Raw genomic sequence first — 14,960 nt, forward strand, 5'->3', positions numbered from 1 at the left:
TTTCCTTTCCTTTCCTTTTTTTTTTTTTTTTTTTTTTTTTTTTTTTTATGGTCCAGGATAAATATTTCCAAGTTTAAGATATCATCCTCTCAGTAACGGAACTTCAAGCAAAACCCGGTAGGTGGAGAATTTGATCTTTGATCATGTGTCTTTGAAACATGAGTGTTAGTTTATAATGTGCATTTAAAAATGACTCCAGAATCTTTTGTGACCTGAAGGTTTAGCTATCAACAAGAGTGAGGAGGGAAGATAGTATAATGTAAAGATTGAGAATATGGGCTTCTAAGTCAGCCAGACCCATTTACAAATTCTGGTCCTGCCTCTTCATATCCATGTGTCCTTGAACAAATTACTTAACCATTATGAGCCTGTTTCCTCAACTAAAAATTGGGTATAAGAATAAATTCTAAATATGATAATATGTAAAACTAAAGCAAACACTCAAGTATTAGCTATTATTATTTTTCCCACTCTGAGGACTTCAAGCACAATTACTTTAAAGTTAGGCTTTTAAAACTTCGTGATTTACCAAAAAAAAAAAATCCCAGAAGAACTGGATCATTATGATCTAGTAGATGAAGCCTCTTCTCTGTGAACCCCATTAGCTTCAACCCTGAACTTGAACCTTTGCCTCAAGGGTCTAGAAAGAATTTCATCCTTTGTTGCTCTTCTAAATATTCCTTTCACCCACTCCCTTTTTTTCCCTTTAACCACCCACCAGTTCGTCAACATAACATTGACAGTCTTCTCTGTTTGTCTTGGCTGATTGATTTTCCTGAGTACCATTAGAGGCATTAGCCTTCACCTGTCTTTGCTGGGTTATTTGGTTTGTGATGGCCTGGAATGCTCTTACACTTACCCTTTTGGAAGAGGTTAAGTTAGAACTCAGGCCTTGCCCATAAATGATCCTGTTAGTTACAACGTCTTGCCTTGATATACAACCCTAGCAAATAGGAAGTGACAAAATGGCACTAAATTCCTTTCTGTATGGGCATAAAAATTCGTTGTCTCAATTCAGGAAGCTGAAAGAAGAAGGACAACATTTTGTGTTTTTATAGGTATAACATGTGTAAGTTATTATGTAGAAGGCTGGGAAAACAGAGCACAGATTTTTTGGTGGCATGTTTCTTTTTATATAAAAGTGCATTCTTGGATATCCTAGAACAGGGGTTGGCAAACCATGATCCATGGGCCAAAATGGCTCTCTTTGTGTTTTGATGTTAATTGAACACAGGCTGGTTCATTTACATACTATCTATGACTGCTTTTATGCTACAACAGCGAAAGTTAGTCGTTAAAACAGAGTCCGTGTGGACCACAAAGCTCAAGATATTTGTTCTCTGGCCCCTTATAGAAGAAGCGTGCCAACTCGTGTGTTTAAAGTAGAGCGAAGCTTCTGCAAAGTCTCTGTGGGCTTGCCAGGTGTGTTTTACCGAGCTGGTAAGGATACAGAAGCCATAGTACAATTTCCTGGGACAGTCCTGGCCAGGGTCATTTCTCTGTTGCCCTCATAATGTATACATGAGGGAATTTATACTGATTTGATAGTGTATTTTGTTCTTTGGTTTAACAAATATATCCCCCCACGGGTATGGATGCCAGGGTTCTCTAGGAACACAGAAGAACAGACAGAGGCTACAGTTATCACTGTGTTGAATCAATATGACCATCATCAGTCCTGAGGACTTCTAGGTATTTTTAAAATACCCGCATCCTGCAATTTAGCTCCTCATGTTGGGACATATATGAGAATTTTCATGTTTTGCGGCCACAGAGAAAGCAAGAGAATTTACATCAGTGACTAGTTCCCTAGCCTCCCTCTTTGCCGATGCCTAAGGCTGTAAAAACACGTTTACCAGAAGTATTCTTCACACAAACAAGATTCTTGACATGAATAGGACCTAAAACGTTATTATCTTATACAGGATAACCTGATAAGAGAGCACTTTGAGAGAGTATATTCATTCCCTAGCATTTTTTAGTGATTGTGGGATTTATGGTGGCAGGTAAAGGAAAGTCTGTTAAACTAAACCAGACAGCCTAAGAAGAGAAGCAGAGATAATGGAAGAGTATTATGAAAGGAAAGATAATGTCTCCAAAAAAATTTTTATTTTCCATGGCTTCTCATTCATGAACACACAAACAATTTAAATATGGCATGGAATAGATGAGGCAGAAAAGAAATCTTGAGTCTGTGAAAGCAACCCGGAAATGTGTGAAGATGATGTATTGCCTGGAAATTAATCTTTGACTACACAGCTAAGTGCACAGTTATTTCAGGCATAAAATTCCTGCCTTACTAATTAACTAGTTTTCTTATATTAAATGTCCCACCTACTCCAAAGAATTCCCCTGCTGCCATCAGGAGAACAAATTGGAACTATTTTATGAACTCGCAAGCTACAAGAGTAGAAAGTTCTACAACTTTGAAAAAAACAACAGCTTGATAAAGGGAGTTGGTTTGAGTATATAATTTTAGATTATGACTCTTATCCCATCTGGGAAAACGTGGGACTTAGGGAATCAGTGCAACCAGTTCTGAGGCAAGAATACAAGAATTTGTGTTTTATACACAAAGAGAACCAAAAGCCAGCAACATTATCCAGCTGGGTAAAGGGAGAAAGAATCCAGATAGAGGACCACTGCAGGGCAAAAGTGGAGGCCAGCCATGAGCAGAAATGTAAAGTGACAGATTGGATTTGGTAGAGATGCGTTTGGGGCAGATGAAGGTTGGGAACTGTGCTATTGGCACTTCTATAAAGTATCTGTAGCCACAGCAGGGGTTAACTTGGAATTGTTCATATTATATCAGTCAAGGTCCAGTCAAGGGTCAGAAACCACAACCACTTATTTCAGGAGAAAAGAATTAATATGAAGAATTGACTAGATATTGAAGAACCTAAAAGGCAAAAAATGAACATCAATTCTCAGAAAGGTGGCAACTGACAAGAACAGCTACTACCCCCTGGGTCTGGAGGAGCAAAGGGAAGGATTGGAGAATGGGTCCCACGGACTGAAAACCAACCACTGAGGAGGGTGCCATGCTAGTTTGCTTGGGCCGCCATGAAAAAATAGCACAGACTGGGTGGCCTAAACAACAGGAATTTATTTTCTCAGTTCTGGACACTGGACATCCAGGATCGAGGTGCCAGCAGAGTCATTTTCTAATGAGGGTTGTCTTCCTGGCTGGCTGATGGCCACCCTTCTTGCTGTGTGCTCACGTGGCCATTCCTGAGAGCATGCTAGTGGAGAGAGAGAGAGATTAGGATTCAGACCCCGACCTTATGACCTTGTTTAACCTTAATTATCTCCTAAAAGCCTAGTCTCTGAATGCAGTCACAATGGGGGTCAGGGCATCAACATATGTGCTTTGAGTGGACACAGTTCAGCCCATCGTAGGGGTGCCAGCTGGCCTGGCACTCGTGTATGTGAAGTGAGGAGTGAGGAGGCTGGTCTATGAGTGCTGAAAACCAGCAAACTGCTCCCGGAGAGAACTGCCAATGCCAGGGTGGAAGAAGCAGAGCTGTGTAACACAGAAAGGGACGGCATCCTTCTTCCTCAAGTCTTCTAGTCTCCCTCCAGAATCCCCTGGCAAAGCAGAATGGGGTGTGCAAAGCCCCCATCTCCATCAGCACAAAGCAGAGTATAAAAGGAGAAATTGCCACTGAGAGGCAAGAGCTAAATGAGAAGTTCAATAGAACTGTGACAGAGATTGCTTGTTGCTTATTTTTAACCTCTCTTCTTCCTTTCATTTCTAGTTCTATTACTAGAACTAGAATTATTAGGAAGGCAAAACTCAGCTAAAGGATGTTTCTCAGCCTTCCTTGCAGCTAGATATGGTCATAGTCTTGCGACCATATTTTAACTAATATATGAAAGTGAAAATTTTATGTGGGGGCTTCCAAGAAGTGTTTTGTTTTTATTTATTTTTTATTTTTTTGCTCCTTCTTCCATCCTGCTCAGAATGTAGATATGATGGCTGGTGCTCTATCAGCCATATTGGACATGAGGACAAGAAGCACTCTCAAGGGGGCACCTGGTAGGCTCAGTCAATTAAGCATCTCTTGATTTCAGCTCAAGTCATGATCTCCCAGATTCTGAGATCTAGCCTTGCATCAGGCTCCATGCTGACAGTGCAGAGCTTGCTTGGGATTCTCTTTGCCTCTCCCTCTGTGTGCGTGCATGTACTCTCTCTTGTTACCCCTCTCTCAAAATAAATAAATAAACATTTAACAAAACAAACAAGAACTACTCTCAAGGATGGCAAAGGAGCTGTGGACTCTGCAAAGTAACCATGCTCATCCTGGATTGCTAACTTCCAGATTCCTTTTATGTATATGAGAGAGATTAACTTCTATCTTGTTTAAGCTGTTACAGCTTTTCTCGTATATGCAGCCCAAACTAATCCTAAGGCAGATGACTCTAGGCTAGCTTGGACAGGTAGATCTATCTTGCTTAAAAGATGGTCATCCCTCTTCAAACTAAAGTTTGAAATTACCCTCATGGTACTTTAATTTGTTTGAATGTTTATTTTTGAGAGAGAGAGAGCACGAGCAAGGGAGGGACAGAGAGAGAGGGAAACGCAGAATCCGAAGCAAGGGCCAGGCTCTGAGCTGTCAGTACAGAGCCTGATGCAAGGCTCAAACTCACAAACTCTGAGATCATGACCTGAGCCAAAGTCAGATGCTTAACCCAACTGAGCGACCCAGGTGCCCCATCATCATGGTACTTTAAATTTTAGTTGGCTTTGTTATTAAAAGAATTACTAAAAAATCTCTTTATTTAGAATTTAGTTAGATCAGAAATACTTCTATGAGGATTAAGGGAGCATAATGATATAAAGCCATAGCTTACAATAGATTTGTTCAGTCAGATTATTTTTTCCAATGCTAAGCTAAGATCAATTGCTAAGATTTGAAGTATTTTATAGAAATTGTTTGGGTGCCTTATAAAAATGATACTAATCCTCACATCTGAAGATTTGGGTGACTTAGGAAAATTGCTACTAATTCTTACAACAAACCCAAGAAAAGATGTTCTTATCCCCATTTTACATATAAGGAAACTGAGGCCCAGGAAAGCTAAGTATATAGCTGAGGATCTGCTGTGAGTAATGGTGCTTGGGATTTGAAACACCCTTTCTCTATACAACTCTGGCACCAACTAGACTAGTTAGAATTCAATTATATTATGAATTACATAGACTTGGTGAATGAATATGGGATACTAACCACTATTTATATCATTTATATGGAAAGATAAATTTTAAACCCCCAGTTGGGGAGTGCTCGTTATTATTAGTGGCAAAAACATCACCAAAATATTTTTAGTAGAATTTACAGAATATCTGGTTAGTTGTTGAGCAAGAGATGCAGGATGTACAACTAGAATTTTGAAATCTAAATCAAGCAGGGATCTTTCCATTGCAAGTGTAATGGAAAAATGCTTTAAATGTGTATCCCTAAGCTAAGGTATAACCAAATCTCCCTTTAGCTGAATTCACCTAACTCAGGCTAGTCTCCCACACAGGCAGTGTGCAGTCGACCCCTGTGGTTCCCACTGTCACCACTGCTCCTCTGAGCCTCAGCTCATGCTTCCATGTGGCTCGGGCTTTTGAGCTCTCCACCCTGAGACTTTTGGTTTGGGACTTTGCCCCTGGCCTTGGTGGCTCTTTGGCAGGCCTGGAGGCACTCAACTTGCAGCCACCTTCAACATCCAACATCTTGGGAGATGTGGAAATCTTTGAATCTCATCTGTGCTCCATGCTGGCTTGAAGAAATCAGAGGGGACCGTGGGAGGTATCCATTCACTGGCCTAGGCTCTCTCTGCTTAAATACACAGAGCCGTCTTGTCCACTTTGCTGTCACTCTCCTGAATTGGTGTGAGATGGACTTTGAGTTAGTCCCTTTAGCACCACAGATGGGAAGTGGGAAACAAAACCCTTTAGCTGGGAGATTTTCAAACTTGCCTGAGAGTCTTGGTCTGCCCCACCCCAGCAGGGCTTTCAAGGTTGGGGGAGTGGAAGGTAGAGAAGAGGTTGAAGAGCAGGCTGGGAAGTCTCCTCACCAACATCTCAGAGCTGATTTCTCTCTCCAGCCTTTTTCCTGCCCAGGAAGTGATCTTGTCCCCCTCCTGGGGTAGGGGTGGGGTTGGGGGTGGGGACACAAGAAACTGCTGTCAATCCCTGTCCTACATTATTTCCTTCAGGACTTTATGTTCTACCCTAGGCTCTGGCTTACTCTTCCATCAAACCCTTTTAGAAATCCAAACAAAACCACTTCTTTCTCGTACTCTTAGCTCTCACAAATCAAAAATGCTTGGGTTTTAGACTATTAAGCCTCCATGACTTAAAAAAAAAAATCACTGAGTCAGTGGAAGTCTTTGTCTGTGTTTGCCCTCCATCCATGCAGCCATAGATGCTCTGGACCCAGCACATGGAGAGCCACAGGGCAACAGGGATAATTTTCAGAAAGGAAAACCTCTCCTTAAAATCTTTGTGTATTATCTAATTACATATATAACAGAAACCAGCTTAAGCTAGGTTAAAGAGAAAAGAAAGGAATTTATTGGCAGAAATCCCCGTTGATTCTTGTACCTTGTCAACTCTTGCTCGTTCTTCCTGTCTCCCTGGATATAATCATTAGGGAGCCCCAGAGCTTTTTCCATTCTCTGTCTGTGCTCCCTGGAGGATTTCTCTCAGACTCAGACATCTCAAGTCCCACTATACACATATGACTCCCAAATTCATGTCTGTAATTCAATGCTCTGATTTCAGCTCCATATTCATACAGCCAACTATCTACTGGATGTTATCCTTGTGGCCAACTAAAACCACTCTCAAATGTGGCATGTCCAAAACCAAAGTCCTGAGTTTCCTTAATCCTCTTCTTTCTCCATGCCCATTAATGACTGTCCCTTCAGTTATCAGACCAAAACCTTACAGCGTTCCCTTCCTCCTCATTAATTCACGACCATTACCAAACATTTGCAAATTCTGTGGTCACTCCTGTAGGAACACATCCAGAATCTGCTAGCTCCTCTGTTAATATGTTGGTCCACATCATCATCATATCCACCAAAGTATTGCAACTGCCTTCCAATTGGTCTCCCTTGTCCATCTAGAGTTTATTTACAGTCATCAGGGTGAGCATTCTAAAATGTGATTCCTTTCAGTTAATTACTGTGATTGAAGCTCTTTAATTGCCTCCCATCTTGCTCAGAGTAAAATCCAAAATTGTCATCATCACTTTCAAGCGTCCCATGACCTGAGCCCTGGTCACTGCTCTGACTTATCCCTGGCCCCTTTGTACTCCAGGAAATTCACCTCCTATTTCACAAACACAACAAACAGGCCTTTTGCACTTGCTGTTTCTTCTACCTGGTACGCTTTTTCTTCAGACATTTCTATGACTTACTCACTCACTCCCCTTGGGTATCTAGTCAAATGTCATCTTATAAATATACCTTTCATCTGAATTCTTTGTTTGTTTGTTTTTTTTAAGTAGGCTCCACACACAAATGCAGAACTTGAACTCATGATCCTGAGGTCAAGTCCTGAGCTGAGATCAAGAGTCGGACACTTAACCAACTGAGCCTCCCAGGCACCCCTCATCTGTATTCTTTATAAGATACCAATTTCTTCCCTTGACAGGACATTCCCTATTTTCCTAATCCTGTTTTATTAATTTTCCATTTGTTATATTTGTTCATTGTCGGTCTTCTCACCTCTCCCACGATGCCCACCAGAATGTCAGCTTTATGAGGGTGGGAACTTTGTTTTATAGTAATGTCATAGTAGTCTCATATTTTTAACATAAGAACTTATCTTGTATTTACTAGATGCTCAACAAATATTTCTTAAAATAAATAAGAGAAGAAACACACAAACAAATTAGGGTATATCAATTAGACACATTGCTTCATGATAGATCACCCCAAACCCTGACTTACAATGATAAAAAAAAAATTACTTGTACATCTATGAGTCAGATGGATGGGTCTACTGATCTGGGCAAGATTTGGCTAACCTTGGCTGGGTTTGCTCATAAATTTGTGATTAGCCTAGTGGGTCAAATGAGGACTGGCAGGTCTAGGATATCTTCAATGCCTCATTCACATGTCCAGTGGTTGAGTGGCTCTTGGCTGGCACAAAGGCTGTGAGTGGGTAACATGTCTATTTACCTTGAAGGCTACACTGAGCTTGTTCTCATAGGAAGCAGGAGAGAAGAAAGAGAGACAGACAGACAAACAGACTGAGGAAGTGTGGAGACTTCTATATAATTTTTACCACATTCCACTGTTTAATGCAAGTCAGAAGGCCATCCCAGACTCAGGACAGGTTAACTTATTCCACCACTGAGAGGAGCTGAAATCCCAAGAGTGTGGCAAGAGTACCGGACAGGGGGAGGGGTGAGAATTGCTGCTATTTACACAAATCATTCTGCCACATAGAGTGTCTTGTGGAATCCAAGGAAGACTTTAACAACCAGACCTAGGAAGACTTAACATTCACCTATGGAACTTATGGAACCTCTGTCTACATTCTGACATTAAAGTAACTCTGTTTCCAATTCCCAGACTCTGAATCTTGCAGTTCAGATTTTAGATTCCCAGGAGAAATAATTGGCCTAACTTGGATCAGGAGTTCCTCTTGGCCCTTCCTTTTCCCAATTCAGACTGACTAGAAGGAAGGATTAAATTTAGACCCTGTATATCAAGGGGCAATTCCCAAAGAGGTGGAAATTATCAGGGAAATTAAAGGAGAATCCAAAAAAGATGTATCACAACATCTAAATTCAAGTTTTGAAATCCTAAAATTTTAAAGTTATTGCCTTTAAAATATTCAGATATCCAAGAAATACATGGAAGAGATTTCGGGAACTGTAGCACATATGAATCTGTAAGAGGCACTGAAAATATTTAAATAAATTGAATTAACAAGTAACCAAGGATGGTTCTAGGCTAATATAGTGTAAAAATTATAGTATTATTCTATATTTCTCTTACTTTCATTTGGATCTATGTGATATCTTTCTCACACTTTGTTGAATTTTCCTTCAGTATTGAACTTGGCTGTTGGCCTCTCTGTGAATTTATGAGACAAAGAAATGAAGAAAACAATAATGAAAGATATTAAGTGTCTTAATTTTATATTGCTGGTGTAACAAATTTAAGTGCCTTAAAATATTTATTTTCTTACAGTCCTGGAGGTCAGAAGTCCAAAATGGGTTTCAGTGGGCTAAAGTCAAGATGTTGCCAGGATCATATTCCTTCTTGAGGCTCTAAGGGAGAATCCATTTCTTTGCCTTTTTCCAGCTTCTAGAAACCATCTGCATTCCTTGGCTGATGGCCCCTTATTCAAATCACTCCAACCTCCGCTTCTCTGGTCATCACACACATCTCCTTCTCTGACTCTAATTCTCTTATTCCATCATTCTTTCATTTATAAGGACACTTGTGATTACATTGGACTCACCAAGATAATCTCTCCATCTCAAGGTTTTCAACTTAATTACATTTGCAAAGCCCCTTTTGCCATATGAGGTAACATATTTACATGTCCTGGGGATTTGAACCTGGATATCTTTGGGGGGCCGTTAGTCTTCCTACCACATGAGGTAAATATAAAAACTAGACCAAACCATCTTTGGTCATGTAGATTCCACATTTTTCCAAATGTAGGAGGTTCTCACTCTTTATAGAACATTGGAATCTTCGACAAGTAGGGTTCTGCCTATACATATTTAACTGATTGATTTGCCTCCTCATACCCTCAGATAGAAGACTAAACTCGAATTTGTGAATTTGATATCATTATGCTATTGCAGAAATAATAACATTTCCAAGTACGTATTCATCATTCAGTAATGGTTGTTAAACCGCTCTGAACTGTGTGGTTCATAAATTATCCTACAGCATTGGCAGGCAGAACTGCCACTGTTGTCGAGTCTTTAAGACACTTTCATTTTTGGCAGGGTGGTTTTGCTCTAGCTTTCTTCATTCATCACTGAGAATCATAATTCTTCATAAAATCCTTAACCCTCCATCTGAATCCTCCCAAGAGATCAACTCTACACAAGCTCCTGGTCAGTGCCGCTGGGCCTCTGTTTCTAGGTCATTATGGCACTCTCTGGGCCCTCAATAATCTTGCAGACAGTTTGTCTGGCTTGAGAATATACATTGCAATTTAATTTATATTAAACTGGCCTCCAGGTACTAATGTGGTGCTTAGAGGAATCTTGCTAAACTAGTTGACTTTTCACAGAATACCTGCCTTATACAGAGTCATGCATTGCAGAGTATCTGGAGAAATTGTTTAGTCCTCCCCAGAGGACTTTGTCCTGCTTTTAAAAATCCATCAGTCCTTTAAAGGACAACTAGAGTCTCACTCTTGGAAACGTTTCTGTCAAATACACATTCACCTAATAGGAGTACTTGGCAAGGTTCAAGTTCTAATGATTCTGGTCTCCCAAATTCTAGTGTGTGTGTGTGTGTGTGTGTGTGTGTGTGTGTGTGCACGTGTGTGTGTGTGTGTGTGTGTGTGTGTGTGTGTGTGTGGTTTCCCCATACCACCAAGCAATTTTCAGACAGCAGCTAGGTGTCCTATATTCAACTTAATTCTGCCACTCTCTACCTGGAAAGTGCCAGATCCCTCAGGTTAAGGGCTCCATCCTAGAAGACTGACCCCCTCCCCTGACTTCATGCCAGTGCAAGTTATCACCTGTGCTTCTGACTTGCTATAGATAGAAGGTTTCCATAACACCCTTCTTGGGTTCAATTAATTCCTAGGGAAGCTCACAGGACTCAGAGAAACATTTTACTTACTAGATCACCAATTTATTATAAAAAGAAATAACTTAGGAACAGCCAGATGGAAAAGAAGCATAGGGCAAATCATGGGGAAAGAGTACAGAGCTCCATGCCCTCTCCAAGTACACCACTCTCCCCAAATTTACTTGTGTTTACCATTCCAGATCGCTCTGAACCCCCATCCTTTTGAGTTTTTATGGAAGCCTCATCACACAGACACAACTGATTAAATCATTAGCCATCGGTGACTGAACTCAACCTCTAGCCCCTTTCTCCTCTCCCTGGAGTTGGGGAAGAGGCTTTGAGACTGAAAATTCCAACCCTCTGATCACACAGTTCGTGCTTTTGGTGACCAGACCTCTCCTTAGGGGATCTAGGAAGATTCCCAAAGTTACTCATTAACATAACAAAAGGCACCTTCAAAGCTCTTGTCACTTAGGAAATTTCAAGGATTTTAGTAGCTCTATGCAAGAACTGGGATGAAAATCAAATATATATATTTCTAATTTATAAATCAGAATATCACAAGTGTCCAAAGGGAGTGCTTCTCAATCACATTTGATGGTTATGGAGCCAAAAGGTGATATTACAGTTGGGTCCTGGGAAGATGCTGAGGGCAAGGCCAGGAGAGCAAGTCCAAAGGAAGTTCAATCATCAAGGGGGTTAAGCAAACCATGGACGATAAGATGGCCTGTGAAAAATCAGGGGATTAAGGACACAGGAAACTAGAAATGAGGAGAAGCTGGCAGGAATGGACAATGAGAGATGATGAATGGACTCTGGAGACAAAGTGCATATTCTTAGTTAGGTTCACTTTTAATAAGCCTATAAGGTTAAGCTATATTCTTTTAAAGAGACTCACATATGCACCACAGCATTGCTTATCATGACAAAAACAAACAAATAAAAAAATGGCTGGTTAAATAAATTATAATCTCTGCGATGGACTCTTCCTCTTGGTAAAAGAATAAAGATTTGTATGTGTGGAGATGGAAAGGCCTCCAAGATATACTATTAAGTGGGAAAAAACAAGGTATAGAGTATGTAATGCAGATAAATGCCTTTTTTTTTCCTATGAAAACTATGTAAAAAAATACTAGAGGTGGGCACTTCAGGGAGTGATTCTGGGGGTGGAGAAAGAGACTTTCTTGTGTCTTTCTATACTATTTGAACTTTGTGATCATGTATCTATATTTCTTTTGTTGTTTTTAAATATCAGCAATGGTGATCTAGGATAGGATTGTGGATCTTTTTTTTTTTGTTTCTTGTTTGTACCTCTGTGCTATTTTTTTAACCCAATAAATATTTTTAGGAAGAAATTATATAAAGGAGCACAGTAAGACAGACATCTCTAAACAGAATTATTCTCCTCCTTTTTTCCACTTTCAAAGCATAATTACCTCTCCTTTGGGACTTACTTCCTATATTACATTTTTTTTTTTTCACACAACTAGTAAATTCAGGTTCATGACTTGAATTTAGGACTTTCTGACTCTAAAATCTTGAATATATTTCATATCAATTCTAAGTGAAACCCAATGGAATGTTCAAGTTCAGGCCTAACTTGCCTTGTAAATTGCTACCTGGTCTTCTTACCCAGGGAAATTCATTCATGGAAGAGAATATTTGTACTCATAAAGTTATTTATTTGTTTTATGTTGTCTTTTCTTCATAACTAGATTCTAATCTGTGAACAGGATTATATCTTCCTTTTCTTTATAAAGTGAATAGCTCCTCATCTATAAATTTGCAGAGTAAACACTCAAACCTATGCTGAAAAAATGAAATGAGATGCATGCACATGTAAACAGTAAGTGTCGTAAGGTACCAATTATATGATTACTCATAGTTTCCATCTCTGAAGGGCTGCCTGGATCCCTGTTGAGAAGGGTAGGATCAATGAGCATTGTCTACTGTGGGACTGCCCTGGTTTACAAACCTGTTTGTCTTCATGTAATTTAGCCCTTCTTTTCATTCTCCAAGCATCCTGGTTCAGACAATAAATCAAATGATCATCCTAACTATGGGTGTAGGAAAGAGAAGTAGCAGTGTATGTGCAATGTATTTGTCATCCTGTGCTAACTCTTTTACTTCTATAAATATAAGAATTCAAGGGACAGGGTCAACTTCTAGGGAGAAGAGTCTATACACTAGTCATGAGCCATCTGGGCTCTAGTGATGCAGCAGAGATGATAGCAAAGTCTAGCTATACCAGTTGGAGTAGAATAGAAATCCATAGTATCCATCACAGATACAAAGATCTTGGGCAAAAAGCTGTTAAGATAAATGACCTTCCCTGAAGATGAGATTAGGAGTCACTCCAGAACTGGCCAGGATCTCAGCCTACAGATTCCAATCTCTGGGATTCCAGCTGAGAAGTTCTGGGAAGAAAAGTTGCAGAAATGGAGCATTTATTCTCTAGGGTTTGGGTAGCTGAAGAGATTCAGAACATAGAAGCTTCTAGAACATCAGCAGATATGCTATGACTCAGTCATTAGGACTAGAGAGGTAACAAGAGTTCACTGATCATTTGCACTCAGATATTCATGGAGAGAACCAACAAGCAACGATTCTGTTTACTATCTCTTCCATAAACCATGGGTAATGAGATCAGTGATTGTTTGCGATGCTGGCTAGCACTGAACATACAAACTGTCCATTGAGTTTCCCTTAGAGTTGATACGCAGGATAGTATAAAGGGGAAGAACTTTGGATCTGGGGGAGAGACAGACATAGGTCTGAGTCTCAAATCTGCCACTTCTTAGCTGTGAGATGCTAGACAAATAACCCAACCTCAAAGCCTCAACATCTTCATCTGGGAAATGGGGAAAATAAGAATGGTGACCAAAAAGTGCTGTTGTGAAGTTTCAATAAGACAGCAGAGAGCCTGGCACATAGCAAGTGCCCAATAGATGCCAGTTATGTCACTTATATTAAAGACAATAGTTTCCTTCTGTATTCAGATTGACCAGTGTAGTGTCTTATCTCCACATGACTGGCCCAGACCTGCTGTCCCCCTCTACTGCAAGCATGTGGTGTCCTTGGACGTAGCAGCTTCCTTTGTGATCTAAGGCTCTGGTCAGTGGAGAAGAGCTCAGCACTGCCACACAGCTGGGAAGTGTCCTGGGTATGCATCTAAAGCTGGGAACTGGCCTCAGGGAGAATTGTTTTGGAGATAAAGAAGTTGCTATTTTGGCTTACTCACAGCAAGGATTCACTGATGGCACAAAAAGAGTGTTTTTTGTCCACTCCTATTGCAGATACATTCCAGCTGTTTTCGGCTGAACTGCCTTTGTTCCCCACCCTTAGATAATCCAAATATTTCTCTTAGGTATAGCCTTCCTTCTTAAAAAGGAGGAAAAAAAATAAGAAAAGGAAAAGGTGTTTTCACTCTAGTAAAGAGGACGGGAGAGGTGACTCACCGCTCATTTACATCAGTTTTTTCCTCTTTCTCTCTCCCTATACCTCAAAGCTCTGGAAGATATACATGATAAAAGCACCCTGTCAACCACGGACACATCCCACAGCCATTTCCCCCTTGCGACAGCTCATAAAATGCTGCATAATAGTTCCTGTGTGAGTATGAGAAAATACTGAAACAACGTCAAGAGAATCAAGCAAAAGGCAACTGGTCCCCTGGATCCATCTTCATTGGGTCCCACTGGACAACTTTTTGCCGGATGAACTGTAGAGGCTGGTAATACCACAGGGGAGTGGTACCGAGTTAGCAGGTAGGCGCAGGGCAGAGTTTATTTGGTGGCTGCAGCCATTCAGAACTCCATCTTCCCCATTCCCCAGTAAGCTAGAGATTTTCTGTCAGGAATATTTTTTCTTTAGCTTTGAGAATTCAGAGAATGATCAAGAAAAATGCAAACTCGGCGTGCTCTCAGCTTCATTTCCCATCCTCTTCTCTGCTCTCCAAGGTAGTGAGGCTGAACCTGCCTGCAGGCTGATTCTTAGACTCTCATGTTAGTTGGCTTCTGGCTTTTGAGCATTGCAAGATACTGGCCAGAGGCTATAGTGTGGGGTTAGGAGTAGGGGTGCAGGAGGAAGGGTACACACAGGACAGCTCTCTGCTTTGAATGGCTTCTCCAGCAGTGACTGCTTCTTTCCTTTGGCTCAGTTCCCACTGGACAGGTCGGCTGTGGTAC

The 14,960-nt window shown here is 40.6% G+C and overlaps 1 long non-coding RNA gene across 1 annotated transcript in view; it reads left to right on the plus strand.

The window, feature by feature from the left end:
- The window catches only part of LOC121031835 (uncharacterized), a 177,746-nt gene extending 163,212 nt beyond the window's left edge, over positions 1-14,534 (plus strand). The window contains exons 2-3 of the long non-coding RNA XR_005790921.1: positions 57-117; positions 14,282-14,534. This is a non-coding gene — a long non-coding RNA (uncharacterized LOC121031835). The remainder of the gene's footprint in view (positions 1-56; positions 118-14,281) is intronic.
- Positions 14,535-14,960: the final 426 nt, after the last annotated feature.

The sequence above is a fragment of the Herpailurus yagouaroundi genome, unplaced genomic scaffold (genome assembly GCF_014898765.1).
Source record: "Herpailurus yagouaroundi ecotype Mexico unplaced genomic scaffold, PumYag 141, whole genome shotgun sequence".
Lineage (NCBI taxonomy): Eukaryota > Metazoa > Chordata > Mammalia > Carnivora > Felidae > Herpailurus > Herpailurus yagouaroundi.